The sequence below is a fragment of the Tauraco erythrolophus genome, chromosome 8 (assembly GCF_009769465.1).
Source record: "Tauraco erythrolophus isolate bTauEry1 chromosome 8, bTauEry1.pri, whole genome shotgun sequence".
NCBI lineage: Eukaryota > Metazoa > Chordata > Aves > Musophagiformes > Musophagidae > Tauraco > Tauraco erythrolophus.
In genome coordinates this window covers 12919941-12934318 of record NC_141472.1, presented here as the reverse complement: position 1 = coordinate 12934318, position 14378 = coordinate 12919941, and the positions used below count along the sequence as shown (strand labels likewise).

General features: G+C 44.2%; 1 protein-coding gene across 1 annotated transcript in view; it reads right to left on the bottom strand.

Moving 5' to 3' along the window:
* PLCL1 (phospholipase C like 1 (inactive)) overlaps nt 1–14378 on the bottom strand; it is a 198522-nt gene that overhangs the window by 68954 nt on the left and 115190 nt on the right. The gene's annotated exons all lie outside the window — the stretch shown is intronic.

Sequence of the window (14378 nt, the reverse complement as noted above, 5' to 3'; positions counted from 1 at the left end):
AATCGTTTAGGTTGGAAAAGACCTTTAAGATCGAGTTCAACCATTAACGAAGCACTGCCAAGTCCACCACTAAACCTTGTCCCTAAGCACCGCATCTACATGTCTTAAACACCTCCTAACTGCAAATCCCTTAGTAATCTCAAAAACAGGAAATGAAACAAAAGCCCACAAATACATTGTATTTCAGTCACTGGTCAAAACACTGGACATTTCTTCCCAGAACCTCTGACCTTTATTCAATATCTCATGGAAAATAAAGATTTGAGGGATTTTTGCTTAGGATCACATTTTCCTCTCCTATGTATATCTTCAGCCCTCATGTCAAAGAAACCTTCCCAGGAGGCAGAAAGAGAAGAAACCAGGCTTTCCTCCCAAGCTCAGCTCACTCACGTTGCTCCTCCAGCTGCCTGGAAGGAGGCCCCTTTGCCCACCCTCTCACCTGGGAAGCACCACGACGTGGCCTCAGGGGCTTCCACCCAGGCAGGTGGCTGCTGCTCCCCTTCCCGTCGGGATGCTGTCGCGGCAGGATGAAGGCAAACGTCACTCTGACATCTGAATCTCCTACCACGTTCATGCCCTGCTACCCCACACCCATATGGTGGACAACAAAGGCACCAAACAGATCAGGGTGCTCTCTTTCCAAGTAGCGTAAGCTTTTAGAATTATTTCATCTAATTCTTTCCAATATCTACTCTGCAAGATGTCATCATACTACCCTGAAGCTATCTATTCATGAGATCATTTTCCAGATGTTTAGTGATTAAAACAAACTTACTCCTTTAGCTTCTTTCTCAAAGGCAGAGGAATACGAAGTATTAAAGTATTATTGAATCCAAAACTTCAGAAATTGAAAACTAAATTTATTTTCTTTTTGTGGGAACACTTTAGTTAAATATAATTTCAGCTTTTTCCTCCCTACTCTCATGGCATATTCTCCCTGTTTTTATTTTTACAGGAAACAACAACCTAGTGTTTTCTCTGTGCCAGAACAATCTCCCTGCGCGCTATTAATGCTGCAGGTTCCTTTTCACTGCAAGCACCCTCCAGAACGTGTCTGCAGAAGGGAGAGAGAAAAAGCTTTTTTTTACGCTAACAGGGTTGGCATCCATTCCGCTTGTCCCCACTTGCTCAGAACTACACAGATTCGTCTCTCTTGCTCTTTTATTCCTTCTCACCACTGCTGACTCTGAGAAACATTCACCTACTTAAATTCTGCTTGAGTTCAAGTTGTGAGGCATTAAAATGTTTTTAATTTCCAAGGAAAGACCGTTCTCACTTTTCCGAAGCACATGCATACATGGAGCTTCCCCTAGTTAGAACATCATTAGGATTTCTTTCCAAGAATTTCAGCACTTGCAAATAGAGTATTTTTGGGGAAATGTGCTTGGTGCAAAATCTTGCATGGAGGTATTGATTAGGTAAACGCCACTTATTTTGCATGGCTTTTTTTCCCAGTTTGGATCTACAGGAGCTTCACGGGATGCTAACAGATACATAAGAAAAGTTTGTGTAAAAAGAGTCAAGTGTTTGCCACAAAAGTGGGGAAAATGGTTGTAAAGCACCAGCCACCACAGAGGGCTTAGACTCAGGCAAACGCGGATGCGGCAGCACACAGAATAAACACAAGCGCAGCACTTGGCACGTGCAACGGGTGTCTTCAGGGTCACCGGTTCCAGCCGCCCTCCCAGATACGCTGCTGGTGGCACCAGGCTCCCTGCCAGGCCTGGGGTGGATGGGACCTCCTGGACAGCTGCAACCTCGAGCAGATTAGGAGGAAAATGACCTGTTATTTGGCTGCTTCTAAAACAGAGTAAGCCACACGTAGGAAAACCCAGAAGGCTAGAAAAAGCCTGTTCTCCCATGCTCATTCATGTGACCTTCTGACAGGAAATTAATCTCTTGACCCCATCCATGTAGAAATAGGAAGGAACAAAAACCATGTTTCAGTTAACAAGGAACACCACAGCGTCGACCACAAATATTTGCCTAACTCTGTTTCTGGAGAACTTACATGTAGTTAAACTAGGTAGCTAATTACACAGAATATTGAGGCTTATGGAAGAAAAACAAAAACAACACAAAAATGAGCATTAGCTGAGGTTTGTTTTGTTTTTACACAAATGTGGAAAAATTGTTACAATGAACATTTTCACATTTGGAAAACCGAAGCCATTCAGCTTAGTCCATGTTATACGTTCATAATAAAACCACCGTCTACAGCTGGAGCTGCAAATACTCAGAGCCTTAAGAAATCAGGTCACTTATTCATAGAGCCAAATTTTCACATTTGCATGTTCTAAAATCCCTTTTCAAGTGGTTTACCGAAGTTGCACAACACTTTAAAATTTGTTTTAAAAAACTGTTTCAGCTAAGATTAGATTTGACTTCAGGCTCCACTCACATACCTAAGACTACAGAACAATTCAAAATTTGTCCATCCCATGGCCAGTCTGTCCAGGACCATGAAATGATTACACTCTGGCATAAACCATTTCTTCTAATTTATAAGCCTTACTTGAGATAGCATGGTGATTGATGCTTGAGTAAAAAATTTCTTCTAAATTTCATTTTAGGTTAAGTATCTGATTTTCAAGATATAATAAAGAAAAAAAAAAGTATTCTAGTTGCAACATGAAGCTGACATTTTCGAAATGCCAGCGGACTGGTTTCTGGCTGAGCATCCAGCCTTTGCTCGAGCTGCTGCTGGAAGGAAACAAAAGCCTGTGTCAACAGAGAGGAATGATTTAAAACCTGATCGCTTTCTATAGCAATGTATTCTACAGCACCAGTGGGTAAACAAAATGTGCCATTAAATAGCTACCAGTAAGCAATTCTGCAGTTGACAGGTACCCGATTCCTTCTTCTGGCCTACAGAAAAAAGACTTTTTAACTATGTCAACAGGTGAATAAGCTGAAAACATAGCAATTACCTGAATGCATAGAGCTCAGTTCTGCTCCAGCCACCCTCTGCAGCCACAGCAGAAGCTGAAAGGGTGACAGAGAGTGAAGATTGGACGTAAGTGTTTAAAGATGACTCACAAATCACATGCCTGATTATGGCAGAAATTTCCATTAGTACTGGCACATGGCTCTGACCTCACTGAAACCGGTGGAAAATTCGTGGTGGATTTCAGGATGTCCAGGAGGTCTCTGTTTAACAGGACCTGTGAGGCAGCAGCAGTGGCACTAACTTCCTCTCTGATGTGGTCTCTTGAAAAGGTGAAATCTCATTATCTGCATCTCTTCTAAAAACCTCTGTTTATCACTCAGTATGTATCACTGAGTCTTTATTACCAGGGTCATAATGAGGCTTCTGTTTACTGACAATTGCCTCCCCTCCTCTAAAAAAAACACCACAAAAATTGAGAATAAGTAATGACAGTATTACCCTTGAAGGCTCATTACACCATCAGGTGTCCGAGCAATCCTGATTAAACGATTCCCTAGCCATGGTGAGCAAGTGACAATGGAAGGGACAGCCACACTCTTACGGTGCTGTATTCGATGTTTCAAAAGTACAGTGGCAGACCTTTTAAAATATATTCTGTTAAAACTAACGTGAAATTAATATACATGATTAACTCTGCATACATTGTACGTTGAAGTTGCTATGGGAAAATGCTTAGTGATGCAAAAGTACCAAGGTTATCTCACAGGTGTAACCTCTGTGTTTAGCAGCCATCACTTGCAATGTTCCTATTGCTCTTCAGCAAAATTAAAGCCCTGCAGCCTCTTTCCCTCCACCATCCCGAATGCAGAAAAAGAAAAGGTGTAAAATGGCAATAAAGTCACTGTTCTCCTCTTTGCTGGTCCACCATCCCTTCTCTATCAGCAGCCTTAATTTTCCTCTGATACACATGAAAAATCAAAGGCACCAAGCACAGAAAGGACCAAACCTCTTCCCCAATCAACTTGTGATGCCCTGACACTGGTGGCTCTGCACCAACAGCAAGCCTTGTCCAGGCAGAGCAGCAGCTCTGGTTCAGCAATGGAATTTCAAACCTCGTTTTGGCCAAACTGCTGCTGACCTTGGTCTCAGCAGTGCAGAGCACATTACGGCAAGGGCAGCTCACAGCCCACGCAGCCAGGTGGGCATCACCCGGGACAGAGGGATGCAAACAGTGGGGACTGCTTCCCTCAGCTCTCCCCACTCTTCCTGGTGTGGCAGCAAAGCTGGCACGCTATGGTTAAGCACTGCTGCATAGACAACATGGTTTGCAATGAGGTTCTCTGTGAGACAGAAGCCTCCTTCCTGATGGCAGAAGTGGCACACGAATGGCTCTTGCTCCAGCGGATGACAATGCTGCAGAGAGGCGGTGGCACCAAGGAGTGGGGTGAGTGGGAGAGGTACTGCAGAGGTGGGACAGAACGAACTCACATGTACCTTCACAAACCAGGAGACGTTCAATGCTGTACCAAAAAGCAAGGACAGCCCTCGGCGGAGCACAGAGGGTTGATGTGATCTATCTTTTCAGTTTACCCAGCTGGCAAGCAATACGGGGAATCTGTTCATCTCCTGCAGACACTAAGTGAAATTGCAGTGTTCAAAAGCATTTGAGTTGGATTAAGAGTAACTGAACTCAGCCGGCTGATTACGAGCGAGTCGCATCAGGCACCGAGGTGTTTAAACGAAGATTAAGAGCGAGCACATGCGTTTCAGTTGGGAGAACTAAAACAATTAAACATCACTAGTCCCGTTGCATGGCGCAGCACAGAGGACAACACTGGAACATCAGATCACAAATGGAGACTGTTCTAGGACTGAGCTGTACAGAACATCAGAGTTACTTTCCAGTCAACACAATGTAGCTTAGGTTTCTCTGAAAAAAACTGCATACGGGCCTAAGAAATTAATCTTCAGGGCCCTTTCTTGAGTGTTTCTCCTCTGGATGATGTTAAGAACACAGAGCCTTGACAGGTTCCCTCCAGTCATGAAATCCCACCCCCTGGTACAGCACATAAGCATGGCAGATATCTACCCCTACACGCCCCCTCTCCCACATCCACCCCAGCAGCACCGAGAGCGGCGGGTGGGAGGTAGAGGAGCCGCAGCAAGGGAAGAGAAGGCAGAACTGGAAGAGCAGAAGGAGAATTGCAATGACACCAGAGGACAAAGCTGGCCTCCGAAGGGCCACAGCAAAGGAAAGTGACAAGGGCGAAGGATAACCACCATTCATTGGGCTGAAACACACAAGAATCTCCCTGTTACCAAAAAATAAAACACAGGTGAAGGGACGATGCTGTGGAGGTCTCTCCCATAGCTCATCCAGGGGCTGGAAAGCCGGACACCTCCCTCTGGCTCAGAGGCATGGAAAATACCAACCGGTTGGAAAACAGCAATTTATTCTTCAGAAAAATCTCAACATTTATGGGATTTATATTAATTTCCTCATAAAAATTTCTCCTTTGGTTCCAACTCAAATATGGAAGATAAGGAAAGACTCAACATGGAAGGAAGATCTAAAAAAAAATAAAATTGGGAGACAAGGAAAACCTTCATTAAATATAAATTAAACAGAAAGAAGCTTAATTCGTGAGAACAATAGGAGGGGGTCTTCCCTATGACCCAAAGCACATCCCCAAAAGATCTCTCCCACAGCCACAGTGAAGCAACAGCATTTTTTTAGCATGGCAGTGCAGCAGCTGCCAAGTCTGTTCTGATATTGTAATCACTCTGCTAACCACAAATCCCCATGACATCTCTTAACTACATAACTTTTTTTTTTTTTTTAAAGAAGCTTTAGAAATAAAGACCTTTTCCATTTGGTCTACATGGTATTTTAGTTCAACTGATGAGTCTGGTATTGTAATTCCTATGCTCATTAATACAGCCTACATTCAAAACCAAAACCTGCTCTAGAAACCATAGTTCCTGTATGTCTAGGAGCTGTATTTACCACAAGAATGCTGGAAATAAGAATAAATTTAAACCTTTCTGTGTTCATTAAAACAGCTAATGAGAAAATTACCGCCTAGAGCAGTAAATGGTAACTTGTTATTGCTGATGAAGGCAGCGGAGCTCCTTTGTAAACACAATAAATGTTACTTCAGCTCCTCTGGCCCTGAATCAAAGAACCAACACGTTCATTCACATAGAAAAGCGATAGGATTTGTACAGACTGCAAGTGCCTAAACGTTGTATTTCTCCCACTGAAGTGCAAAGCTATATGGAACAGGATCCTCTCCTCACTGAGGTTAGGACAGTTTTTGACTCAAACACAAGCAAATTAAACTGCTATCTCCAGGCTGGTAGACCAGTCAAGAGGACCTATTGCGTCCAGAGTTTCAGGACCAAAAATAAAGCAACCTGGCTTGAAAAAAAATGAGTGAAGGACTACATTGTGTAATAGCTGCATGTGTCTTCAGGAAGGAGACGTGTCACCATGGTTGTAAAGCACAGCTATTCCCATTCAGCCAGGCTTAAACCCTGGCACCATTTTTATTGCACTTGACTGTTTGAGCCAACCAAACCTTAAAGAGGCAACATGAAAGTCATGCAGATTTCAACCACGGTTATTGCTGGCACTGCCAAAAGCAGAAGGGAATAGTCTCTCCCCCACATTTTTAATCAGCTTAGAAACAAAACACAGGAGTATTTTCTCACCGTCTCGCATCGCTGAACAAACAGTAATGCTTTTCATCCCGAAACAAACGATGCTACAGGAAACTATTCAGTCACCAGGGCGATGGGAGGAAATTATCACCAAGCTGCAACTCCGCCTGTCAGCAAAGCCTGTGGCTTCACGCTCAGTGTACACTTGACCCTGTGCCAGCACCCGCTCTGAGACAAACCCTTCCATATTGCATGACAGTTCTTTGTAATTTACGCACACTGATACATCCATTGCCATTATTGCCATCAGAGCACTACCAGCAGTCACTGGAACCACTGAGCCCTAACCTGGACTTTGATCTGCTATTCTTTTTGCACAGGAACTTCTGTAGGAAAATCCATTACAACCAGTACGGTACAAACCAACAGGAGACGGCAGAGTGAGCTTCAAGGAATGTTCTTATGAACCTGAACTGAGACAAAGACATTTATTTCACCACGCTGCGTTTAATACATTGCCTTTCACCTATTGAATTAAGCAAGGGCAAGGCACTTTCCCATACTCATAGCAGTGCAGTTAAATTATGCATTCAGAGTTAATTATCTGACATGCTGTTTAAACCCTGTCATTATACATGTTAAATAAGGAGAATGCAAAATGCATCTCCTAGGCAAATAAGACAGACACAAGGCGAGTGTGAAAGTCACAAACTTCCCCTTAAGAACTGGAGCACCCAAGACACCAGCTGCCCACCTCCAGCATTCAGACAAAACCCTGGCGTATGGCAAGGACGAGGCAATGCTGATTGTTTTGGTCTCCCGGCTGGGGTTGAGGTGTGTTGGCTGATGTGGGTGCCTGTCTTCTCCCATTTCAGGTGCTCTCTTAACATGAGCATGACTGACGAACCATCTTGCAAGGCTCTGGTTTTCCTCGTTATGTGCATTTTCTGTAGTCTGGAGGAACCGCAAAGTTTTGAAAGCCACGGAAACCATGAAGCCCCAAACTTGGAGAGGGACTCACTCCATCACATAACAGAAACAACCAGCAGTGACTGATCTGATCCCCAGCCACCCTCCAGCTCCCCCGGGGCAGCAGGAGCATCCCCACAACCTGCGGAGGCGGCACGGGGAGCCCGGCTGGCAGCCTGCCGGCGCCTGCCTCTCCTCCACTGCAAAAGGCTGGCAGGGCTGCAGGGAGCTTTGCTGGAGGGAGCAGGCAAGGAGGAAAAACGTTCCCTCCTAGCACAAATACAGCTGTTGCCACAGTGCATGCCTGCCAAAAATGCTGCTTTTGTTTCAGGTGGCAGTGTGACATCTGACCAGTCCTCTACATCCTGCTGCTGCTTCTGGTAACTGAGGCCAGAAATCCCAGGAAAAAAACAATTCTTTTATGACCTAGACAAGTTTGTCAAGAAATGACAGCAAAACCAGGCTTCATCTGTACTTAACAGTCATGACTGGCAAGGACTAAATGAAAATGAAAATAAGGAAGCTCAGGAAAGCCCCCATGACCAGGCAGGGATGTGGAAGCGTGGCACCGCCCTGCCATCAGTACTGGGGAATCCCTGTTCCCCAGGGAAATAAATTTCTGGCAGATGACGCTGCTGCAGCTCCTGCTGACAGCTGCTCCCATCAGGCTCCCACTGCTCCATCCCAAGCCTCATCGACCAGCTTGTAGCCAGCACTGCTCCTCCAGCCATGGCCACCTCAGTGTCCCACAGGTCCTGCTTCAGGCTTCTTCAAAACGCATCTCCAGAGGTCCACTCAACTTGACTGAAGCCATTGCCCTTCCCCTTATTTACACCAGGGCTGACATCAGGCTAAAAATAGAAGTGAGCTTCAGGACAACAATAAATAAATGGTGTTCTTCAAGGGGATGAGGTTGAACTCCAAAACACATTTCATTCAGGATAATGACAGTGATTAATAACAGTCCAAAACGATGTTGTACCTCCAAAAAGACGCCTTTTTAAGTCGTAAAAAAAAAAAAAACTGAAAATGTCTGCTGCTTTGTCACAGTGAATACACACTTGATTAAGAAATTGACCAACCAGTGGGACACCAGAATTGTTTGTTCTGTCCTGGTTTGTGCTGTGGGTCCAAACAGCTACAGACAGTGTGATTATCGATGGTCCACAGGGTAACGAGCACTGCGCAGAGGTAAAACTGCCAAGCAGCAGAAGTAGCCAAGTTCCATTCATCACTGACAAAACATCCTGATGCTAAATGCTTCACATTCATCCTTTCCTGAGCTTTATACTTTACTATTTACTATAAACAGAGCCTGGCTCCAGAACCTCTGTAAACCTCACCCCCCCAAGCCACATTATTCAAACTGTCATCCCCAGCAGTCCTGCGCTCTCCTCATCATCCACAAACGCTCCTCCATATTTACATTATGTACGTTAAGAACATTTTTAATTATTCTTCCAGCCCAACAAATGAGTGCTCACAATAATTTGGACACTGGCACTGTCTATCTGCGGCAGGCAGACGCTACTGTGCTCAGTACGAGAGGCAGCTATTATTTTATTTTTTAGCATGCGGACAGGCAAAGCTTTTCAGAAGCAGCAGACACTAGAGAAATTTTTGCTCCTTTTTTTTGCTGCTCCCTGGCCCTTGCTCCTCGGAGCAACAGCGGTGTCTTTATTCGTGGGGAGATGCAATGCCAAAGGACAGCTGCCACATGCTTATATGAGAAGTACATATTCCTTATTACAGCTGGAAAGCTGGCCAGGCCATACAAGTTGTACATTCCGGGGTATTGGAAAGCAGTATTTTAACAAGATGGCAGGATCTTTTGCTGATACAATTATAACGTTAGCTATCCTGCAAATCAACTGCAATTACCTTATGACTCACCTTCCGGTGGTGGTGTGAATTTTTACATATTTTAACAATTGTTCATTTTGTGAACAATTACATATTTTAACTAGGTAAGATAAGAAACCTTTGGTTTTCCACAGAGCACTATCATGCCAACAAAGGCTTGAGAGGTTTTTGTATCTTCCCTTGTCTCCCTGTCACATCATTTGTACCACCCTTTTCCTTAGATCTTACACACATTAGGAATACTCACCAGCAAGCACTTCATTCTTTGTTCCTCCATCCGCCCTGCTTGATACTCCTCTGCCTTTCCCACGTCCGTTGGCCCAGTTACACAGCCTGGCTCCTCCAGATTTCCAGGGAAGTGGCTGCAGCTTAACATACATAATCTCCTGTGGGCCCTTTCCAACCTCTACTCACGAATGCTCAGCCCATTCTCTCCACCTACTCAAGTTTTTTGTGTCCGCAAAACGCTCAGCAATTGCTTACATGCAAAAGCAAGGCACAGGAAAACATTTCACAGAGTTTTAAGCTGCCACCACAGTGAGAGGCAAGCTAGAAAGACCCACAGATGGATACAAACACCTCACAGCCCAGATCCCTGGGGCAGATACACGATGCATTCAGCAGCTGCACCTTACAGGCTATGAAGATAACCCAACTGGTTTATACATAAAATACAGTGCTGTAACTGCAGCACTGCTCTATCAGCTGAGCTGTGCAGAGATGGTTCTTCAAAAGCTGCTCAGGTTCCCCACCACCATGCCACCCCTCAGCTCCACACTCAAGTTTTTCTGTACTACTATTAGTGAATTAACTGGCAGAGCCCAACAATAGCCAAAGATGGTAGATATCCGATTGCCAGGTGAAAGCGAAACTGCAGCCCAGGTGTATCCCTGTTCGCTGGAAGTGCCTGCACCATTCGTGATGGATACACATGGCAAAAATGGTCCCTGACAGGAAAAGCTTCCTGTTGATATTAGATAGATTAGGCCAGATTCTTCCTTAGGGTAACTCTGATCCACAAAATGGAATTGAACTAGAGATTGACTTACTATTATCATCAAATTGTCATTTTTAACTGCTCTTCCACTTATCCTCTTCCCAGGACCTCAGCTCCCCAGTGGAGGAGAAGGCCATAAGAGCTGGGAGAACATGCAGTGGCTCATGACACGTCTGTCTGCACATTTTCCTGGTGAGAAAGGCTGAAATGCTGGTGGCAATGTCACAAAAATTTCCAGGGACTTAGCACAGGGCAGTTCAAAAGAAAAGACGTATTTCTGTGCCAGCGTTCAGAGGTTGATAGGATGCTGAAAGCTCTCGCAATTTTCTTGCCATTCAAGTGAAAGCCTTAGCTGTGCAAATTCAAAATCAACAGACTGCAGCAACTGCAGATAAGACAGTCAATGTACCTTGGTTTCCAAGTCAGGGCTATTTAAGCCTGAACTCAGTAAAGTACTCATGCACTCAGCATCTCACGATTCAGCGGGCTGCACGCTCTCCTAAAAGTTAGTGCTTCCCCAGAAACAGCCTCTAACTTCCAGAGCAAAGGAGGAGCAAATCTCCTGTTTGCTCAGTTCCACAGAGACCAAAAACTTTCTGTTCTTGTCAGGGAAAGGTTCTCTAAGACAGACACTACAACAAGCAACAAAGCTTCCCTCTTGAGGGCTTCTCATCTTTGGGTCCAGAAGTCACCACCCTGGCAGAACAGCTCACTGCAAAGCACATGCAAGTCCGCAGGGACTTAGGTTGTTCTAGTTCAGAGTGGTTTCTGTAGTCACCTCAGAACCAGCAAAGCACAAAACCCTCTTAAAATAATCACTATATCTTTATAAAGTCTTCTTCCAGGCTAAAGTTCAACATAAGGCCTTTTAATTGCTCTCAGAACAAACACCACACGGCACAGTCCAGTGGTCCTCTGCTAAAACTCCAGCTGCAGACCACAAGCATCTTGCATCAGTGACAACTGAACCATTCTGTTGAGCTCTAAAAAGACACTTCATATACTTAAACACTTGTGCATTCACAATGCTAAGTATTTCTCCAGGCTGGAGCTTCAATGCGTATAGTAACAAGCTGTAAAAACATGTCAGCAGAATTTGAGCTGAAGTTGCCAAGTGTCAAAACAGGACAGCATTTAAACGTTTGCAAATTTTGCTTATGATACAGCAGCACAAGGCAAATATACCACCACTAGCATTTCAAAAATAGTTTCTGAATGAAAGGAAGCTTTAAAAATAACTTCATTTTCTCCTGGCATGCCTATGCTAATAGATTCTACTTTTAATTAAAAAAGTCTCTTGCATGTAGGCACAAGGCGTCACCATCTCCTTATGCAATTTAAGTTCCTCTGGCAAAGCAAATCAGACTGTGGTCCACCTCTCACTTCTTCCCAACAAACCTGGGAGGTTTTGTGCACAGGTTGGTGTCTCATGCCACTCCAGATGTCCACGTTCCACTCACGGGTGACAGCAAGCTCGTGGCCATCCCTCCGAGAGAGCTCTTTCAAGTAAACTACATCACATCTCTGAGAAACATGATTAACTTCTCTTATAGATAAATCAACTGAGCCAGAAAGAAATTAATTTGTTTATTCAAAGTCATCAGATTACCGCTTGTACCATCATTAGTATCAGAGCAGACAGTAAAGTATTAAAAGCAACAGGAATCAATGTAAAGTAGGAGAAAGAAAAAGGGAGATTCCTACTGAAAAAGAGAATGTAATAATGTAGTAAGCGACAGTACCACATTGTCTAACTGCAGAGGTGGTGAATTCTAGTTTCACAGGTCCTCCTTATCCATAGGATGCTCTGCTGTGCAGTGTCAACATTTCTCCAGACCATTTTAAGCATGTGTTGCAAAATACACTGAGCTGTTTAACCTATCTTTTAGTACGTTGCTTTTTGCCTTTTCCTCTCATTATCTTCTCAAGTATCCAACCCACAGGTCTGTGGTTTGTAAACACTGCTAACTAATTCAAGAATTATCTACCAGGAAATCGCATTAGCTAAGATAGAGAAAGCATCACTAAAATAGATAAAGGTGATTCATTTTGTTTCTATTAGCCAAAAGGACACAACAAACAGCTGAGAAGATCTAAAATGACACACTTAACATGAAGCAACACTAAAACTGAGGATGGCACTGAAACAAAAACCCTGGACAAGCACAAATTCTGCAAGTAAGGTCCTCCAGAAAGCAAGTTATTAACCTGACTTTTAATCTGTCTAGTCCAGTACAGCTTCAGTGGTCCCTGTTTTCATTCAGGATTTCTATAGACTTCATCACTCATTTTCCCCAATACTTACTTACTATAGTTTAAAAGATTCCATCTTTCTATATGGCCTTTTACTTCCCAGCTCAAACCAAACAGACAGAAGCACTGTGTTGGGCCACTGGTAGTGAAGAGACTGTAACATTTCAAAGTATTTTGGAGCTGGTCATTTTACAGGATTTCTGTGTAAGAGAGGTCTTTTAGTGTGGTGGTGCTAACAGCAGTGCCAGGAGGAGCCAAAGGGAAGAACTTGAGTATTTCTGCCTGCGTTCACATCACGACAGGTCAACAGCTGTAACAGTGCTTAGCACCTCCAGGCTGCTCCGCAAGCTCCAGGCAGCCCCAAGAGCTAATTCACACCCAAAGGAGGCATACCTTGAGCTTGATCTCAGATCCACCAGACTGCAGCATCAGATGGGAGAAGGAAGTATTTTCCCCCACTATCTGAAGCAAGTAAGGCGACCAGCAGAAAAGGAAGGAGACTCTGTTGTAAAACCAGAATTAAGACGGGCCCCGGTGACAAGACACAGCCTTTCCATGCCACCGTTCACCGATCAGCACGGCAAAACACTGTGCCTGGTTTTAGCTTTAAGACTTCTCACAACAACGTATCTATGCACATGCTTACACATTTTAAGAAGTGGGGCCAAATTAATATAAACTGATTAAGTGCCTTAACTTCAAAAGTGATGAGCAAGTTTGGGCTTTTTACTTTAAGACGCCCTCCCTGCCACACCCTGGAGGGGCCTGATTTTCCCGAAGTACCACTCGCCCTCTCTCCCAGAGACCCCTTCCTGCCGTGTCTCCACGCAGCCAGCCAGGACTGCGGGTCACGCTGGAGAGCATGGGGTGTGCTACGCCAAACACCACGTGTATTCAATGCTCATCTTCAAATCCCAGCTTGTTTCCTTCTCATCCGCGTGTTTCTGAGCGCAGAACCTGGCTCGCTGTACCAGATGACAAGTCCACCTTGTGCTCCAGAGTGTTGCATCTAGAAAGCTCTCATCCTCCTTTTGCTGCAGCACAGACACTAAATCCTCAGCGTTCATAAGAGGACAGTCTTACGACTGCAGCCTTTCATGGCATACACCTGCTAAGAAAACTATGCCCTGACACACAGCATCTCCAGGTGACGAAGCCCAAGAGCACTCACCCTGCCAGAAGCCTAAACTGCAATTCTTGCCACAGCTAAAGAAACTGGCTGTATAGATTTGAAACCCTGAGGTTTTATAATACATCACCTGCCTAGAAAGAAAAAAAAACAAAACAAAAAAACCCTAAAAACAACCCTCTCTTCCCCCTCCCCAAGAAAAAAAAGCAGTACTAAGAAAAAGAAATGTAAGGAGGAAAACATGAAAACATGAAATTTAGTCAAATCATGTGGGCAGACTGCACAAACACAGAGATCAGAAACACATCACTTATACTTCGTGTACGCTAGGGACATACCTCTGGGCAAGGGGACATTAAAGCACTGCTGGCTGGAGATACAGCATACAGCTGCAAACAAGTAGCGTGGTTTGTATCAGTTCAGGTAATGAAGAAAGCTATGTCAGGAACAAGACAACTTTTTTTTTTTAATTTCAAAGTGTAGCTCCATTCCAGCTAAACCTTTTTTTTTTTTTTTTGGACAGTTTTGACAGTCGAAAAATGTCAAACATAAAAAGAAAATAATCATATATGTAACCAACAGCTGCAATACAGCAAATTCAATACTGCAAGGGT